This window comes from Talpa occidentalis, unplaced genomic scaffold (genome assembly GCF_014898055.3).
Source record: "Talpa occidentalis isolate TD23 unplaced genomic scaffold, MPIMG_talOcc4v2.1 talOcc4.11, whole genome shotgun sequence".
NCBI lineage: Eukaryota > Metazoa > Chordata > Mammalia > Eulipotyphla > Talpidae > Talpa > Talpa occidentalis.
The window spans coordinates 70,413,917-70,433,411 of record NW_023601104.1 but is presented as its reverse complement, the minus strand read 5'-3'; the positions used below and the strand labels follow the sequence as shown (position 1 = coordinate 70,433,411).

The following is a 19,495-nucleotide window of genomic DNA, read 5'->3' as shown; positions in this document are numbered from 1 at the left end:
TAATTTAATTTTCTTATAAAATTTAAATTTGTAAGTCTTTCTGATCCAATAGCTGATAGTATTTTATTTAAAATATTTATGCATACAAGAACTGGGGTACAGGCCAGAGTTGTAGGGGGTGAGAGGATTCACCAGAGACAGAGTGGGGAGCAGAACAGGCAGATCGACTGAAACACACTGCTGAGGGGAGCAGTGGGCAAGTCAGGAGTGGTCCGCTGTGCCATGTGGGTAGCTCCCTGGCCAGGGATTGAACTTGTGCTGCAGTGGCTGCAGATAGCTTTGTAGTGCTGCAACTTAACCCCTTGTGCCACCAGGGAGGCCCCCCAATTGCTGATAGTTTTGATTCCATCTTCCAGTTGATTTCCTTTCCTGGTATTTGTGCTTTTCTCACCTTGAAGCAAGTCAGGTTTTGCTTAGATAGTCATTCTAGTATTTCCTTTTCCCATTTTTAGCGCTGAAATAAAAATTGGGATGTGGCCAAGTTTGATGATTCAGGGAACTCAGAGAGAGAGATTCTTTTACACAAAATGGTTATACTTCTTCAAAGAAATCTGGTGGTTTATTTTTCAGTATGTTTTCAGGTTGTTACTGTCTTCCTTATCAAAATTCAAAATCATATTTTGAGATGGAAAAAGTATCTAATTTGGGTCCACAGGAAAGTACAATAATCACAACATCAAGAACATAAGAACATCATGAGAAAGGAGTTATAATTAATGACTGAGTAAGTCAGCTAAAAGATTATTAACAAGTCTTTTCATCACATCTGTTCAGAGTAGTTTTACCTGATTTTTATCCCAAAATACTGTTTTTCTACTCCAGTAGTGAAGATATTGTAAGCTTTAAATAGTGAAGGATCAATGTGAATAGTAGGATTTATAATAGCTCCACTAATTGGAAAAATAAAAGACCAAGACATTATTATACTTATCAAATTGTAAATGTGTACTAAAAGTTATTGCAAAAAATGTTTAAAATTGACTTTTCATAGTAAGTGGGAATGATAAAGATATTCATTTAAGTGCATTATTTGATTATATTTGTAAAACAATGTGCAAAGAACTATATGATCTTTTACATAGACAAATAAAACCCCATAAAAGCAATATAAATGTTGGATAAGTTTACTAAGAACTTCACAATGAGCACTGACACAAAATTAGTATTTATTCAAATTCTCAATCAAAAATTTTTCAAGAAATTCTTGAGAGAGCCAGAAAATAAACTTATAAGAAGAGAATAAGTGATTCTGTGGAGTAAATCTATAAAATTTAATATAATGAAATGGTTCAGATTCAGATAAGTACTGTTGATCGTGACTGAACTTAATCACAATCATTATACCAAGTAGTCAGTAGAAACCCCTACTATTTACACTGATGGATAACGATCATTACCTTCCAGATACTAGTTGTACACTTACCTCTGAGCATCATTTTCTTCATCTCATATAAAGACTTTATATGAGGACTGACTGAACTAGTACACATAAAACAGTAAGTCAGGTATCAAGGCTATTGGAAGTTCTTTCAAAAATAGAATTCATATCACTTCTCTGCTATGGTTTCCTAATTGCACTGAGAATAAAACCCAAACACTCACCCTGGCTGTTTAGGTCTCAAACATCGGGCACTGACCTGTATTTCTGTGCTCACTTTTTTTTTTTACCAGGTTCTCTTGGCTCATTATGTGCTAGTCACATGTTCTGCCTTCTTCTGGAAGCTTGAACACATCAAAAACATTCTCAGTTTGGGACTCATGTCCTTCTCACTAACTCTTCCTGAAATTATCCTAATCTTAGCCTCAGAGTGCTCCATTCATTGCCCAGGTCTCAGCTCATTGGCGAGAGGTCTACAGCTGTCCAGCCCCTCCCTCATCCTTTCTCATCTCTCTCTGCCACATTAAGCTGGCTTATTTCCTTCAGGGACGTGAACCATTATTCAAAGGTAACTTTCAGAGAAAGGCAAAATGATTAACTTCAGGTGGAAACAAAAATTAGTATTTTAAACAGTTCAAATGATAATCTGCATATCATAAATTTATAGATCAGGAATATTTAAATGAATATGCAAATAGAAACAAAATTGGCTTTATTTTTAAAGGATTAGGGAAAGATGGAGACATCAATTTCACCTCTTCCAGACAGGGTAGAATTTTCAAGTGTATAAGAACTATTTTGCATTGCTGAGGTAAAGCTCAGAAACCAATCAGATTCAAGCACTTGTTTTATGAATTACAAAACTAATTTTGTACAATGATATGCCAAAAGTTTTCAGTACTTGTGGGGTCTAAACCTTACTCTCCTGATAATCTATCAAGGATTTATTCCCCAACAAAAGTTTTTTTTTTTTTTAAGATTTATTTATTTATGCATATAAGAGCTGGGGTACAGGCCAGAGGTGGGGGGTGGCAAGAGGATTCACCAGAGTGTGGAACAGAACAGGCAGAATGACTGAAGTACACTGCTGAGGGGAGCAGCAGGCGAGTCAGGAGAGGTCTGCTGCGCCATGTGGGTAGCTCCCTGGCTGGCAGGGGATCAAACTTTTCTGCAGTGGCTGCGGATTGCTTTATAGGTTGCATCTTAACCCCTTGTGCCACCAAGGAGGCCCCTCAACAAAAGTTTCTTAAACCTGAGTAATGTATAATCCAATAGTAACTTCAAAGTACTAAAAGTTACTTAAAGAGCTCAGAGTCTCATCAAAATATATTTTGGTTGTTTATTATCACTCCCAAAAGGCAAATTTGTCTTTATAAGTGAAAATATTATTTTTAGATAATCATCAAAATAAAAACTACAACTTACAAGAAAGATCCTCTTCTCAAAAATCCTTGAGACTCTGTGCATGGATTCTGGACTAATGAACACTACTAAATTATGACCCTCCAGGATCTGATTTTATAGCTTTGTTCTTTTTTTCACCACTATTTCCTTCAAATTTATTTTAATTCTACAAAAGTCTGTAGTGCTTCACTAGTAAAAATAAGGTACTATGAGACAACAAACATAAAAGTAAAGAAGTTATAGTTATTATCTTGAAGAATTTTTAGTCTGATGAAAGGGCTAAGACAAATATACTGTAGTAATAACACCCAGCAAAAATGTCCATGAGTCACGGTTGTCCACAAATGGAATCAGCAGAGTGTAAACATAAAGATTTATCATAAGGAATTGGCTCACTCATTATGGAGGGTGAGAAGCTCCAAGAGCTAGAATCTGCAAGCTGAGGACCTGAGCTGAGAGTCCAAAGGCCAGAGAACCAGGAGAATCAAGGTGTAAGTTTCAGTCCAAAGGATGACAGGCAGGAAACCCATGGAGAGCCACGTTTCATTTCAAGTTGGAAGGCAGGAAGAGACTGATGTTTGACTCAAGCAGTAAGCAGCTCCCTCTCGCTTGCTGGAGGCTTGGTCTTTTTTGTTCTGTCCTGACTGACTAAGCCTTGCACAGTTTAGAGGGCAATTTATGTTACTCTCTCCACCACTACAAATGAAAGTACCACCCAAAACATTCTCACAGGCTCCCATTATAATGTTTGACCAAATATCTGCACACTCGATAGCCCACCCAAGTTGACAGAGAATTTACCAACACAATTTGTACATGATCAGAAAAAGTAAAATTTAATTGCAACAAAGATTTAAGGTTTAATTAAGTCCACTTCAGAAAAACACTATAGACTTTCCTCATCTATTCTTCAATACTATTGTTCACTCAACAGATATTTATTGAATCTTTTCATGGGAGAGGTGCTATTTTAAAGGCTGGGATTTGAACAGAAAGCCTCACCCCCACAGAGAATACATGTTCTGGCAGTACAGACAGTGCTCTCACTGAGAATCAGGCACATCCTTCCCTGCTTTCCTGCTAAGACCTTCACTGTGGTGTCCCAATTCCCACACTTTCCACAGCTCTAACCTATGCTCTCTTGCTTTCAAATGATTGATGCAAATTAGTCACTCCCTTCCTCCTCTGCATTCACTATTACAGCATATTCATTAAAAAAATCTGTGATTATCAACCCAGTATGGGTCTGTGGTCCCATTGAGCCTTTCCAATTTCCCCTCTCCTATCTATTGTGGCTGCTGTGCCATGCCTGCATTTTCCTGTCAAGTCTTGCTGCATCTAAACTGCAAAGGACCCTCACAGTCACTGTGGAAGACACCAACTAGTAACACTGTAAGCACCTTGCTGTCCATCACCCACTCAATACTATTTTATCCTTTATGTACTTAACACAGGCCCTCTTTGTATGCCTTTTAGGCATTGTCACATTCTCATATCCTAGGAACTTCCAAGGATGAGAGTTATTATGATCTCCCTTTTGCAGATGAGAAAATGGAAACTTTATGTGATTTTAAAAAACCTTCAAGGTCACACTTCTCATAAATGATAGATCCAGGATTTAAAGTCTCATAGCACAGTTCTGGATTAAAATTCTTCCAGCTGTGCAATTCTGTCTCCCCTATTATTATCCTCCTCACAGGGCAACCTCTGGCTTTCACCTTGAGTTTCCTTTCTATGTGCCTCCATTCTCTTTTTATTAACTCTTTCCTCACTCCAAACCTTTACAGTTGCCTTTACTTGAAGAGACAAAAGTTCTAAGTTAAACACTTATTTGTTCAGCACGGCATTCAATAAGACACTGAACCCCACCAAATATCACCTACTTTTGCTTCTAGCCAACCTGCAGAAAGGCAGCTAATCGTTAGGGAGAAATGTCATTTTTTCAAAAACAAACATTGGCTCCAGCCTTTCTGCTGGTTGGCAAAAAGCAAGAGAAGTAAGTGATATTTGGTGGAGCTCAGAGTCTTTTTCCTCTCACTCTGCCAGAATTAAGTCTTTCCATCTTACAGTGTCCACATTGTCTGACAGAATGACTTTTACTGAGCCTTTGTTCTATATGACCCCTGTGAACTAGTCATTTGGAATATTTTAGCAATTTAACCTCTGAATAGGTGTTTTGCACATGGGCAGAGGTGGAGGGGAGGCAATTTCCCCCCCAGGAAAAATTTGGCCACCCAGCCCAAATGTGACTAGTAACAAAGTTGAGACTCCTCCAGAGAGATGATAAAGGGATGAACACGCTTGAAAATTTTTGTAGTTTAAACTTCCAGCAGATCCTGGTTTAAACTGCCCTAACTTGACTATAGCAATGTTCTTCTACCTTGGAGGACCCAGAAGTTTGATAAAATGGTTAAGGCAGCAGAGAGGACATTGTGACCAGCTCCGGGTATGTGTCAGACTATAATATCAGGTGCATATGTAATATATATGTTATTATTTAATAGCATATAATAAAACATTATATATAAATTAGCATATAATATAACACCAGCTACAAATTCCTAAGAGGTTTGCAGCCTGTATGCCTTTCAAAATCTACCTGTGGGTATGATATTCATGTCAGTATAGTACACCCATTAGCAGAGCTCTAAAACTAGCTTCATGAAAATAATGATGGAATTTTTTTCGCACAGAGACTTGTTCTCCCTATTTCTCCTCATTGCTGAGTTGATTTGAAAAAATAGAGCTTTAGTTTTCTGGACATCACTGCTCAGGGATAAGGAATTATTAGTAAACATTGGTTATAAATAAGACCTTATTATATTGTGGAATATATAAAGAAAATTCAGCAATGTTTAAGAAACTTGCTTAGTTCCTAATACAAGAACTGCAAATGTCCTATACAGTTGTAGATTCTCAACAAATATTTGTTAAATAGCTATAGTCTTCCTATTTTGATTCCAGAGATTGGTATCAAATCCCCATGCTGAACTCCAGGGTGTTTTCAATCTCAGAAACTCTTCAGTTACATCACAGCCTGAATCAAACTACCCAAACTACTTGCTAGTTTTATCTATAAACCTCTATCCTATTCAAACCTAGATAATTAAAATTTCAAAAATACTAATCTGTTGCCATGAGTCTTTCAAAAGAATAAAAATCATATAAACTTTATGGAAAGAAATTCTCAAGGAGGCCAAATATTTTTTTTATTATTTTTCAGACAGATTTCCAAAGTGTTAGGTTTTACTAATATGATTTACAGTAAGAAATTACATTGCACAAATTGGAAAAAATTAAGAACAAAGATGAACTTTATTAAAAAAAATACAATATATGTAACAGAATCTGTTACCAGGAATCTGATGCTAGAACACATGGAATTTGCCTTTTAGATATTAGACAAGTCAACAAAGTTTGCCAAAATGTTGAAGTATGCTAACAACCCCCCTTTTTTCCATCTATTTCGTGGCTTTCTGCTAGAAATACACAATGCATTTAACAGTCTCTATTGATATTACTTTACCTGTAATTAAAATAAGCTCTACAGAGTTGATTTGTTTGTTAAAGCTACCTAATCAAATTACCCTACTTCCCTTTGTTTTTTGCCCTGTTTATGGACACACCTTACTCTCCTAAATATCTATTGTCCTTCTAAGTTCATCACTTCTCAACTCTCCCATTGCCATTGATTTTTTTTCTTTTATGTGAAATCCTCTCCCTCCCATGAAGTTCATTTCAAAACAGTTATGCTGAGATAGTATACTACAGTGGTTAAGAGCATTTGGTTTTGGCATGAGATATTTCTGGAGCTTAGTCCCTGTCTTGACACTAGTTGGCACTTGAGACTTCTCAGCCTCAGGCAAGGTGGTTACTCCTTTAAGCCTCCATCAGTATTCCAAGTCCTAAAATTAAAGCTCCTTTTCTAACAAGCTGTTATCTTGGAAGGGATGCATTCTCCAGAACCTTTATTATATCTCATTGGCTAGAACAGGGTTATAGGGCCAATTCTACATTAAGAGCAAAACTGGTATATTTTGTTCTCCCTGTTATATTAGAGGATGTTGAGGGGTTGAGAAAGAAGGCAGCTATAATAATGCCCACTGAGCCACCCTTCAATCTGCCATGGTAGGTATCCATCAATAAGTGTGGGAGCTGCACCCATATAGGCTTGATTTAGTGCCTTTATTCAATTTTAGCATATTAAGTATACACATTTACATACTCTTGGTAGGTGGATTTATGAGTTTTATTATCTAATTACTGAAAGAAACTTCACATATAGGCCAGAGGTCTTAAAAATGATAGTTGCAAGGAACCTATGATTTCAATATATTAATAGAAATCAAATAATCACAAACTATGTCAGTATCACACATATTCTGCAGTTAAAATGATCAAACCCCAACAGATCAGACTAAAAGTAGCCCTAAAATGTTGATTATCCAAAAGATTTAAGGCTGAGCCTCACCTGCATTGTATACTAGCATAAATCATCATTTTCTCTGGAAAAACACTCAGAATTTAAAATATGAGCACCAAGCATGTAGAAATGAAAATAAACTTCTATAGATTTTTAGCAATGTTTAAATTAATGAAATTCTCAGTTCATTACTTTAAATTTTTCAGTGAATTTGATAAATATTTAGAGCTTTCCTATGAACTTTTCTTATCTAGGAGGGAAAGAAATGAGACGTCAGTAAGGAAACACTTAGTCCTTTGTCACAGAAAAGTTGGCTGAAATGATACATAGAAAATAATGTGATAAACTAAAATGCATATTTCTATCAGTCAGTACTACTGGAAGATGTATGGGTGGGGCGGGGCATCCCTCCTGTGGTTTGGAGAAGATAGTATTTGAATAAGTTACCCAGGGTGAGAAAATGCCTGCAGAGTTGGAGAAAAGTAAAAATATTTTTAACCTCTCCCAGCTTGAAGCATTTTTAAGATTCTTTTTCAATTATAACTATAGAATAATTGCATCTTTGTGAACTACTGAAGGATAAATGTACTAGAGATTAGATGGTCTCACCATAAGATGAATTATTTAATGTGTTCATCAGAAGAAGCTGTGCTATAATTTGGTCATAAATTAACTCAAGAATTTCAGTGGCTTAATATATTAAATGTTTATTCTTTTGCTCATACTAGAGCTACAATGGGTCTAATGGCTTAGTCTTAAGGGATCTATCTTTCAAGCAATGACCTAGAGATCCAGTGTGTTTCCACTTTTGTCCTCCATCTCAGCACAGGGTTGCCAGGTCACTGTAGCAGTGATATAAAGAGCTGGATCTTTTTTTTTTTTTTTTTTGTGGGACCCTCACCGGCGGCAGGGGAACAACCGGTGCTGCAGAGGCTGTGGGCAGCGCTCAACCGCTGCACCACCAGGGGAGGCCCAGTGCTGGATCTTTATGCAGGTGCTTCATACTGTATTGGGCAGGAAATGACTGCAATCACTTCCACTCATTCCATTGGCCAGAATTAGTTGGTGACACCATCAGCAGCAAGATGATGTGAAGTATAGTTTCCTGTGTTGCTTAGGAAACAGAGGGGAAATGAATCTCAATGACCACTAGTAATGTTTTCCACATTTGATAAATACATGTTTTTAAGGAAGGAGTGTGTGAGCCTCAGAGAGCAACTTCTTTGAGCTGTAAGATCTTTCCCAGAAATTATGAATTAGATGTTTAATAAGTAGGAAAATTACTTTTGAAAAAATCATGTTATAGAGAGTACTTTGAAGACTGATAGAAATTCTTTGTTCATTATTAAAAACATAGGAATATTGCCTACAAAATCAAATATATTCACATATACTTGTGATATATGTGTACATTATAGATTGGATAATGACTAGATGCATTATCCAATTCATTATCAAACTCTTTTCTTTGGAACTTCATATCTATGTAAGTATCTTTCAATGCTTGGTAATCATTGAAACAAAATGTCTAAAATCTAGAACTCTTTGTACTTATATAAAAAACATTTACTAGAAAGCAGTGGTGGTAGTCAGAAACCAATAGGACTGCTTAGTTTAGTTACAAAAGTCCATCTAAGCAAGTGGGGTTGCAAGATCAGAAATAGGAGCCTGGTTATTATAAAGGTCAATCTAGGGAGAGTAAAATCACAATTATGACAAAAAAAAATTCAAGCACTCAACAAGAATTTATTTTAGGGATTTACTTAGATATTAACAATACATTGTGACAATATTGTTAACATTCCTGAGCATTTATTATATGCTTAGCACTTACTTCTGTGTGTATGAACTTATTTGTTGACTCAGAGTCCAGTCGTTTAATACGATTTTTGTCTACATGTTTGTACGCCAAGGTTGCAAAATATATCCTTCAGATCCAGCATCACTTTTTTTTCAGTGTGCAACAATTGGGTTTGTTAACAAAGAGGAGATTGGGGAGCCAGCATCATTTTTATATTCATCATAGGGATAAATGGAGGTACAAATAATCAGAGTGATCCTATTGTTTATAAACACACACTACCTTTGTGTAGCTTCAAGATGGCAAGGTGATTACATTTTTTTTCCTTCCCAGATTTCCTTGTTGGTATGGTAGCATGTAATCCAGTTCTAGCCAAAGAGATGAAAGAGAAAATTTAGAGTTAAGCTTTAAATCAAGTCCTCTAAAGACCACTTCTATCTTTCTATTTTTTAATTGAATTTTTTATTGAGGTAATGTATTTTTTTATTGAGGTAATGTAGGTTTACCACATTATGAACTAGAGGTATAGGTGCACAAGATATGAGATATGTTATCACACCACACCTGCCACCAAAGCACCCATAATCCTTCACATTAACCACTGGATTCCTCAGCCTTTTGTTCTCTGCTCCCACACATTTTCCCTCTAGTAGTCTCAATTCTAATTCATACTTCTAAGGATTCCTTTGGTTTGGTTAAGTCTGTTCTTTGTTTCTTTGTATCTAAATTTGAGTACAATCACCTAGTATTTGTCTTTCTCTTTCTGACTAATTTCACTTATCATAATCCTCTCCAGTTCATGAAAATCAGAACCGCAATGAGATACCACCTCACTCCTTTGAGATTAACCCACATCGTAGAAATCCAGAAACAACAAATGTTGGAGGTGTGAGGAAAAAGGAACCTTTGTACACTGTTGGTGGTAATACAGACATAGGTAATCAGAACCTATGGAAAACAATATGGTGGATACTTAAAATATTAAGAATAGATATATCTTATGGGCCATCAATTCCATTTTTTGGCATTTATCCAAAGAATAAAAAAAATGCTAATTTGAAGGGACATATGCACTCCTATGTTCATCACAGCACTATTTATAATAGCTAAGTCATGGATACATCCTGAAGTTTTAAATGCACATTCTACATTATAGATACAAATTCCTTGTCAAGATATGTGCAAATTTTTCTCTGTAGTGGATCACGCTTTTTCTTCATTTTGATGAAGTGCCTTTTGAAGAGAAACATCTTAAAATTTTGATAAGGTCCAATGTATCTTTTTTATGAATACACATGATTATTGTCATATCTTAGAACTTTTTTAAAAAAAGATTTATTTATTTATTTTATACAAGAACCAGAGTACAGGCCACATGCATGGGAGGGTGAGAGGATTCATCAGAGTCAACAGGGAACAGAACAGGCAGAGTGATGAAATACAATGCTAAGGGGAGCAACAGGGGAGACAGGAGAGGTCTGCGGCGCCATGTGGGCCCCCCGATGGCCGGCCGGGATAGAACCGGTACTTCAGAGGCTGCTGACAGTTTCACAGTGCGGTGCTCAACTGCCTGCGCCACCAGGGGAGGCCCCATATCTTAGAACTCTTAATCCAATCCTACATTAAGCTTTCTTCTGTGTTTTCCTCTAAATGTTTTAATTTTATTTTAACATTTGGATGCATTTTAAGTTAATCTTCCATCAGGTAGAGCTCTAGATTGAGGTTTATTGTCATTATCATTTATGAATATCCAGTTATTTCAGCACCATTTGTTGAAATTACTTTCAATGTTCCATTGAATTGCCTTAGCACCTTTATGGAAAATCAGTTGATCATATTTCTGTGGGTATATTTCTGGACTCTTTATGCTATCCCATTGATTTGTGGGCATTTATTCTTTTACCAATATATGGAAGCATAATGAAAATAAGTCACAGAAATAGGGGGCCATATAGAATATTTCAGTAATTGAGGAAATAAATGATGTTGTCTTGATATAGCTGGTAGCAGCCAAATGGGGGGGTGGGTTATCATACTCTAGTATAGCCAGAAGAAAGCTGTTGCTGTTCTCTGAGACTAAAACACCAGGGGGGGTAGATGGTTTGAGATGAATAAAGAGTTTTGTAGAGGGCAAATAGCATTTCAGAGTCCAAAGAGTGGAGGGCAGATGTGAAGATGGTTATGTGTATGTAAATATATGTGTGTGTGTGTGTTTATTATGAAAAGGGTACCTACACAGACACAGATGGGCAGTCTTGGGGCCAGAGTTGCTTACTTTTATATATTTGAGAAGAAAATTCAGGGTAGAAATTGATGCTGAAGATATGCATTTGGCTGTTCTCATAAAATATTAAGATTCACAGGATTGGATGAAGTAATCTAACATGCTTATACAAACTGTATGTGTGAGACCAAGATGTAGGGCACACAAACATTTGGACATCTAGGAGAAAAGGGATATAGAAGAGCATAGAGAAGGTTTTCTGGAGTCCAAGTAAAAAAAAATTCATCACTTTTCTATTAATGGTTTCCGATAGGATGATAAAGATCAGGCCTGAGAAACCATAGTGAAATTGATAAAAAAAAAAATTTTTGGTGTGGTGGGTTGATGAAAACATACTTGGGATTGATTTGAAAATAATAGGAGGAGTTGTTTTGTGAGAGTAACTCGTGATTTGCTGTAATAAGTGGATAGTAGCTGGGGTAGAAAGTGGGATGGTAAAGGCAGTTTTATATTAAAGTGGGACAAATTAGAAGTGTGCTAGTGTAATTTTGAATGATCCAAGGGTGAGGCTGAATTTGTTGCTTGCAAAAAGTGACTACTGTGAAAGGATATGAGATGTCATGCTCCAGCGCAGGTGTTGACATCAGGTCTTAGAAAAGAAAGGTATGCAGGTGAGTTGGAAATTTTGGCAGCAGAAGTATTGATATTCTCTCCTGGTTGCTCTTATTTTTCTCAGTGAAATAACAAGGAATTTATAGAAACTGAGCTTGAAATAGGCAGCAAAGGTATTGAAAGTCCAGGAAAGAAGAGAAAGTATGAACTCATCAACATGGAGAATGAATGTATTGACAATGGAATTCAGGAAATGTCTGGTTATCACTAAAGATCTTGTAGACTATTTAGCTTGGTTGCGTTTTTTCTCTTGTCATCTTTAACTACCCAAATGCAGGTGCAGAGTAAGTGAAGAGTTGGATTTAACCAACTAGGACAACCACGATGGCAAGAATCAAAAGTAACAGAGTAAGGGAGATAAAAGGGAGTAATTAAAAAGATATACCACATACTCTAAGCCAGGCAAAGAGAGAGGTGAAGGGGTTCATGAATGAAAATGCAATTCACTTTGTGAAGATACAGATTAGTAATTAAACATTTGCAAACTACTAGAGTATGAAGGCAATTCAGTGGATAATGGCTGACACTTTAAAAACAAAATAGAATAGGATAAATTAGAATTACAAAATACCAGAATGCATCACAAGTAATGTAAACATTGTTTAATGAAGTATTTTAGTTCTATATATTCTATACAGAACTTTCTAGTTGTATACAAACATTTGTTACACATACACACATTTTATATCGCAAAACCCAGCAACATGTTTTTGAGTGTGGGTCCTGCTTGTAACTCTTTGTAATCTACCTAGTTAAGGGGAGGAGGTTGGTAAAGTTCTGGGCATATCTGTTACTACAAATGCAGCTTTGCTGCTACAGTTTATAACTCTTCAACTCTATTAGGCTCCAAATATTGGCACTCTCATTCAATTTAGACCTATAGGCAGGGGTAGAAAGTATCTGTCTTAGCAGTGCCATCTTCCTTTCCATCTTAGCTTTCTTATTGCTGAGGTCAAGTTTCAGTTTGTATTTCTCTATCAAGACCTTCTTGTTGAAAATGACAAGATGTGATCAGAAACTACCAAAAAATATCTGGATTTCTTGTCATTTCCCCTACCATTGCAACTGCAGTAGAAACATGGCTTATGTTTCAAGATACAGCAGGTGAATGCTTGGCTAAATGTTTCACCACCACATAATAAAGATCAACAGGACTCTAGTCTATGACACGTGTGTTCTCCTTCCTAAGGTCCTGCTATGTTAATTCCACATTGTACCATTCTACTTCCCCTTACCAAATTCTGTTTGAGGCAGATAGTAATCAGCCAAACACAGCAGAAAATATAAAAAGCAGTTGCTTAAACAAATGGGCATTTTTTCCCCATGAAACAAAATAGACCCCAGGCTGCAAAAGCACCTCCTCAATGCCACCAACTTCCAGAAGTCATCTTTCTACTACTGCATGCATCTTTGGTTATCTGTTTTCTATCAGCGTTATGCCTATTTTTTACTCTTCATTGAACTTCTGGCAGTGGGACTCTGAAAACTGTTTTCCAGACTCTTTTGGCAGCATACTTCTTGTTGAATTCTGCCCAAAAGGAGACACTGGTAGAAGATTTTAAAGTGGGAGGAAGGAAGAATAATTCTGGCTCTGAAAATATTGGCTGTTACTCTAGCAGCGGGTGGTTGTAAGAGTAGTGAAGACCAGATGGCTGTGCATTTATTCCAGTGGCCAGCTCTTTATGGATCCCAGCTCTGGCATGAGGAAGAGCTCTTTGGATGTTCTAGCTACTGCATGCTAGAAAGTGCATGCAAATAGGCTCCATTATTGACATAACAGTTTCCTGATTTCAGAGTGACACCTTTCCTGCCTGCTGGCCCTTCACTCAGATTTAAAGTTTTCCTGTATTCTCTCTGCTTGAATACTTAAGTTTTTGTTTGTTTTTGTTTTCTTATATAAAGCCCGAGTGATCATTGATAGCAGTATATGTATCTCAGCAAAAATATGATTAAAAATAAGAAGCTGAACTGACTAAACAAAATGATGAGAGCATTACCAGTGGTATTGTTTCTTTTCACAATTACTTTATTTTTTTAAAGATTTATGTATACAAGAGCTGGAGTACAGGTCAGAGGTGTGTGTGTGGGGGGGGGGAGATGGGGGGGTGAGAGGATTCACCAGAGACAGAGTGGGGAACAGACCGGCAGATTGACTGAAAGACACTGCTGAGGGGAGCAGCGGGCAAGTCAGGAGAGGTCTGCTGCACCATGTGGTTAGCTCCCTGGCCGGGGATAGAACTCGTGCTGCAGTGGCTGTGGATAGCTTCATAGGTTGCATCTTAACCCCTTACGCCACCAGGGAGGCCCTTCACAATTACTTTAAATATTATCTGTTTAAATCTAGGAGAGTATGCCTTGGAAGACAGAGCTTGGGAAACCAGTTAGACACTGATTCAGACCATTATGTGGTAATGATGGTGGAAGGAGGATGAGACGATTTGGGCAGGTCTGATAGAAAATAACATGCTGAAGTCATAAAATTTTCGTAGGAATGAGAGTTGAAATTTGAAAGACTCAGAATTTTTTACTACAAACTACAGTATCAGTAGCATTCATGGCCCTCCCTGGTGGCTCATGGGGTTAAGACGCAACCAGTGAAGCTGTCCGCAGCCTCTGCAGCACAGTTTGATCCCAGCGCCCTGCTGGCCAGGGAGCAACCCACATGGCATAGCAGACCTCTCCTGACTCATCCACTGCTCCCCTCAGCAGTGTAATTCAGTCAGTCTGCCTGTTCTGTTCCCCACTGTCTCTAGTGAATCCTCTCACCCCCTTGCCTGCCCATGCCTCTGGCCTGTACTCCAGCTCTTGTATGCATAAATAAATAAATCTTAAAAAAAATAAGTAGCATTCATACACTTTCCATTTCTCTCATGTGCAAGATAGGATCTTTCTCCATCACAATTAAGGCCCTAAGAATTGGAATGGAGTACATAGGTACAATCTGATAACTGTGAAGCTCCAATTTGCTGAGTAAACCTTGGAAGTAGAAGACACTCTCCCTCCTCAATTAAGGGCACTAATTTACTTGCAGATTCCCTGAAACAGGTGTCTTGCAAGAAGATTCACTTTCTCCCCAATACATACTCCACTACTTTTAGAATCATAACAAGAGCCAGAATTAAGAATGCTCTAGAAAACAGGAGAGTAGAGTCTGAACTGTAGATAAATGAAAATTTAAACAGTGGAAACCTGCATGATGTTCTGAATTCTAAATGTCTTTAGTCAGATTTTTACAGAGATCCACATAAATGGAGTTGCCCAGAGTCTATCTCAATGTAAGCCTAATGGATAACTCTTTGTTGATTATTTCCTCCATTCCTAAATACACAATTTGAATAACATACTCAATCAACAGCAAAGTCATCACATTGGTTCAAGGACTTCCCCTCTTTATGAGCATGTAAACGGGAATCTAGTTTTTATCTTTGGGAATACTACAGAGACTAGCACCCCTATCAAAGACTTGAGGGTTGCGGGGGCAAGGATTTCTATCACATTCTTATCTGACTGTTCCATTTGGCAAGCAGTTTATAAAGAATGACTGTAGAGTATCATAGAACAAACAAGGTGGTGATTTCATTTTATAGCTGCTGTTGAAGCTGCGCTATATTCAAAGCATATTAATACAACCCTTGACAACTGATATACATATTGAACAGTCAAGTGCTTTTTTTTCTCCCTATCAACTTAAGGACTCTAGAAGTAGTTCATTTCACCTGGGGAGGGCGAGATTTGTTCACTAAATATCTGGTAGTGCATCCTGGCTATCACCTCGAAACTGCTGGGGTTATATACTGGAACACGTACGACTGGCCTTTTCATGGGGCCTCAGTTACATTACAATATTATGGCTTCTGCCCTGGGTGAGCAAGATAAAGTAGAGAGACAGGTGAAAGCTGTATGGTCTTTGGTTACCCAGTCTTAGAAAACACAATTTTCTGCAGCATTCTATTTATCCCAATTTCAATAGGAAGAAAAATAGATTATACCTCTCGGTGGTCCAGCATCAATTTTCTAGAAGACCACATGAGACCAGAAATATTGCCATTTTTGGAAAAATACAATCTGCCACACTACAGTAAGCTAATTAAGCAGTAAAACTAAACTTAGTGGTTTATATTCCAACTCAGCCAGAGTTAATTCAGGAACTAAGGTGGTTTTTTAAGTCCATGGATACAGGAAGCTGAGATGATGTCCTGTTTCTTAGATATAAGAAATTCCTTCCTGGTTCACCATCATTAAAAAGAGCCCATTTTATTAGTTTATCACAACTGTGGAGCACCATGCCCAAGCATCTGAGTGGAATAATACCAAATGTTATGAGGATGAGTTCTATGAGGAAATAGCATTGTGTCCCTACCCTGTTGTAATTACCAAGTCATTTAATAGTTACCTGACCATTTAATAAAGACATAAAAGCTAAGAGAAAATATAAGGAAATTGTGTCATGTACAGAGAGTAAAGGCCTGTCTTATTATCCATCTTTATTTCCTCCCAGAAGTTGAAGAGAGATGTAATCGCTTGATACATGGCATGCTCCATGAGCACTGACATACTAAATAAGTAACAGGGATGGAATGGCAGTAAAAATTGGGGAATGACACTCAGTGATAACTTGAATAATTCCTTGACCTAGTAAAGCCAAGTTTCCCCTGGACTCACTAGTTCAGTGGTTACTGCCCCATACAACAACCTAACCTGCTCCATCATTAGCCTAGTATCACAGGGGGCCTTACAAAAGAGCATGGAAATCTCTATAACTTTTGACATTTTACTTATGTATATATGTATATAGAAATATATATATACACACACAGATACCGACACACAAATATATATATTACTATTACTATATACAATTATATATGTACTATATATAATTATATATATACTATACATAAACTATAACTATACTATAACTATATACTATATATACACTAACTATATACTATAACTATATACTATATACTATTACTGTTACTGTAATATATAATTACTGTATATTACTATTATTTTGGAGCTCTCTGCATTTCCTGTTGGATAACTATCTGTTTCCTCAGGTCCTCAGGTTAGGGACGTTTGCAAACACAATTAATTTCTTCAAAATAATTTCTGCTGCCTCCTTCCTTCTTATTCTGAAACTCTTCTAGTTTGCTCATTATTTTTCTTGATGTTTTCCCATAAGGATGTTTTCCCTTAAGAAAATTGCAGTTCTTCTAATTTTGTTTTTCTTTTTGCTGCTTTATTAGCTGAGCAACTTTGCTTTATATTCTAGCTCACGTAGTTGTTATTCAGCTTCTGCTAGACCAAAGTTAAATTTCTTTAGTGCAGTTTTTAGTCCAGGAATTACAGTCTTCAGCACTGTGACTACTGCTGGGCATTTTCTTATCTCTGTTCAAGTTTTTTTTTTTTTTTTTTTAGAGGCTTTTTTTTTTTTTAATTTTATTTGTTTGTTTTTTGTTTATACATGCACTGGGTACAGTCAGAGGTGCGGGAGGGTGAAAGAATTCACCAGAGCGGGGAGCAGAGCAGGCAGAAGGTCTGAAGTACACTGCTGAGGGGAGCAGCGGGCGGCAGGAGAGGTCTGCGCGCCATGTAGGACCCTCCTCCGGTGGCCAGGGAGCAGCTGGGGATCGAACCGGCATGGCAGAGGCCGTGGGCAGCTTCGCAACCCAGCGCTCAACCGCTGCACCACCGGGGAGGCCCTCTCTGTTCAAGTTTTCACTTTGCTCATTTATTCTTTTCCTGAGTTCTATGAGCAACTTAATAACCATTGCTTTGAACTCTCTGGTAGTTTACTTATTTTTGGTCCCTTAACATATTTTTCTGAGGCTTATTATGTTCTTTTGTTTATAGTAGATACATCTGTTTCCTCATTTTGTTTAATTCTCTGTACTTGCTTTTGTATTACTCAAATGAGCTGCATCTCTCAGTCTTGAGGGTATTGCCTTGCATAGGTGATGATCCATTCTTTTCAACCTAGCCTTTGCTCTTGGTTGCCTCTCAAGTCTTTGTAGTTGACTAGGCAATCTGATTTCTTGATATGTCTCAGTTGTTGGCATCATTGATATAAAGGAATACACCTCCAACAGCACCTAATATCAGGTTTTGAAAGCATGCAATTGTATGGTTTTATGGAATTACGATCATAACTCATTCTGGCCTTAGATCTGGAGGTGGCCTCTGGGTGACAGCTGCAAAATCAGAATTTCTGACATGTACTTAGCTCTGTACTAGGAGGTACTAGCAAGCTGTGTGGAAGTCCAGTAAAAGCACAAAGATGGTGTCTCCTGTCTGTAGTCTGAAAGCACCCTGTTATCTCTAGTTGTGTAGCAAATATGAAGCCCGCACCTTGGGTTGTAGCTCTAGCACAGGTTACTAGAGTTTTCTCACAAAAACCTGGAGGTTATCTTCTGTCTCTGTATGAAACTCTTGGCAGTCTGCCAAGAAATCTCCCTCCAATTGTTAAAAATCTAGTGGTGCCCAGAAATGCAAGCTCCCCTGGAAACCAGGGTCACATGATGAAAGGGCCATCCCCTCTGTGGCTGCCAGCCACAAGGCTTTAGTTAAACTGCAGGAAAGCATAGGGTATGAAGCATGACTAAACGAGGTTTTCAGGCTCATAGAGGGCATGGCTTGTCCTTGTCTTTAGCAAGACTGTAGTTAAGTGAATACATAAGGGGCTGTAACATGTCCATGATTTTAATTTTGATCGTGCCCGTTAGCCTTAGCATCTGCACGCTAGTTCTGGTCTTAGCAGTTAAAGGCAGTGCCACTTTGTTCCATGCTCTGTCTCTGGTGAATCCTCTCACTCTCCCATGCCTCTGGCCTGTATCCCAGCTCTTTAAAAAAAAAAAAAAAAAGTAGTGTCACTTCTATACACATGTATCCTCCCTCAAAGGCAAGGTGTAATATTAATATTATTTTTTAATACAAGAACTGGGGTACAGGCCAGATGTGCGGGAGGGGTGAGAGGATCCACCAGATACAGAGCAGGGAACAGAACAGGCAGACTGATGAAATATACTGAGGGGAGCAGAGGGCTAGGCAGGAGAGGTCTGCTCGCCATGTGGGTTGCTCCAAGGACAGCAGGGATGGAACCAGCACTGAAGAGGCTGCAGACAGCGCCACAGCGTTGTGCTGAACTGCCTGCGCCACCAGAGAGGCCCAGGTGTAATATTAAATGTTTCCTATTAGCACCTTCTTCCTAGACAGAGTTCCAACTGACCCCCATATCCATAGCAGTCGCCCCAACATTAGCAAATGAATTTCCTTCATACATAGTCCTGGTACTTTTCAAACTGCATCTCTATTTTGGGTACCAGGGTGAGTGATCAATGCTCAAACAAAAGTAGTTTTAGTAATATTTGTAGTAACTGTCAACTACGTTATATGCCAGTCAGTATAGTGTTTCACCTATACTTTACTGTTTCTTGCAATTTTCCCCTTTTATCTGTCAACATTCTTAGAGGAAAGCAACAGAGCCCAATTTTGTCTAACTGAGGAAAAAAGGTTAAATAGACATGGGGAATCTAACAGAGTCTGTCTGAAAGATGGAATAGAAGCCCTGACCCGATGGTGGTCCTGAGAGCA

General features: G+C 37.9%; 1 long non-coding RNA gene across 1 annotated transcript in view; it reads right to left on the bottom strand.

Moving 5' to 3' along the window:
- Nucleotides 1-9,347: 9,347 nt before the first annotated feature.
- The window catches only part of LOC129145098 (uncharacterized), a 188,744-nt gene continuing 178,596 nt past the window's right edge, over nucleotides 9,348-19,495 (bottom strand). Inside the window, exon 3 of the long non-coding RNA XR_008550155.1 lies at nucleotides 9,348-9,374. This is a non-coding gene — a long non-coding RNA (uncharacterized LOC129145098). The remainder of the gene's footprint in view (nucleotides 9,375-19,495) is intronic.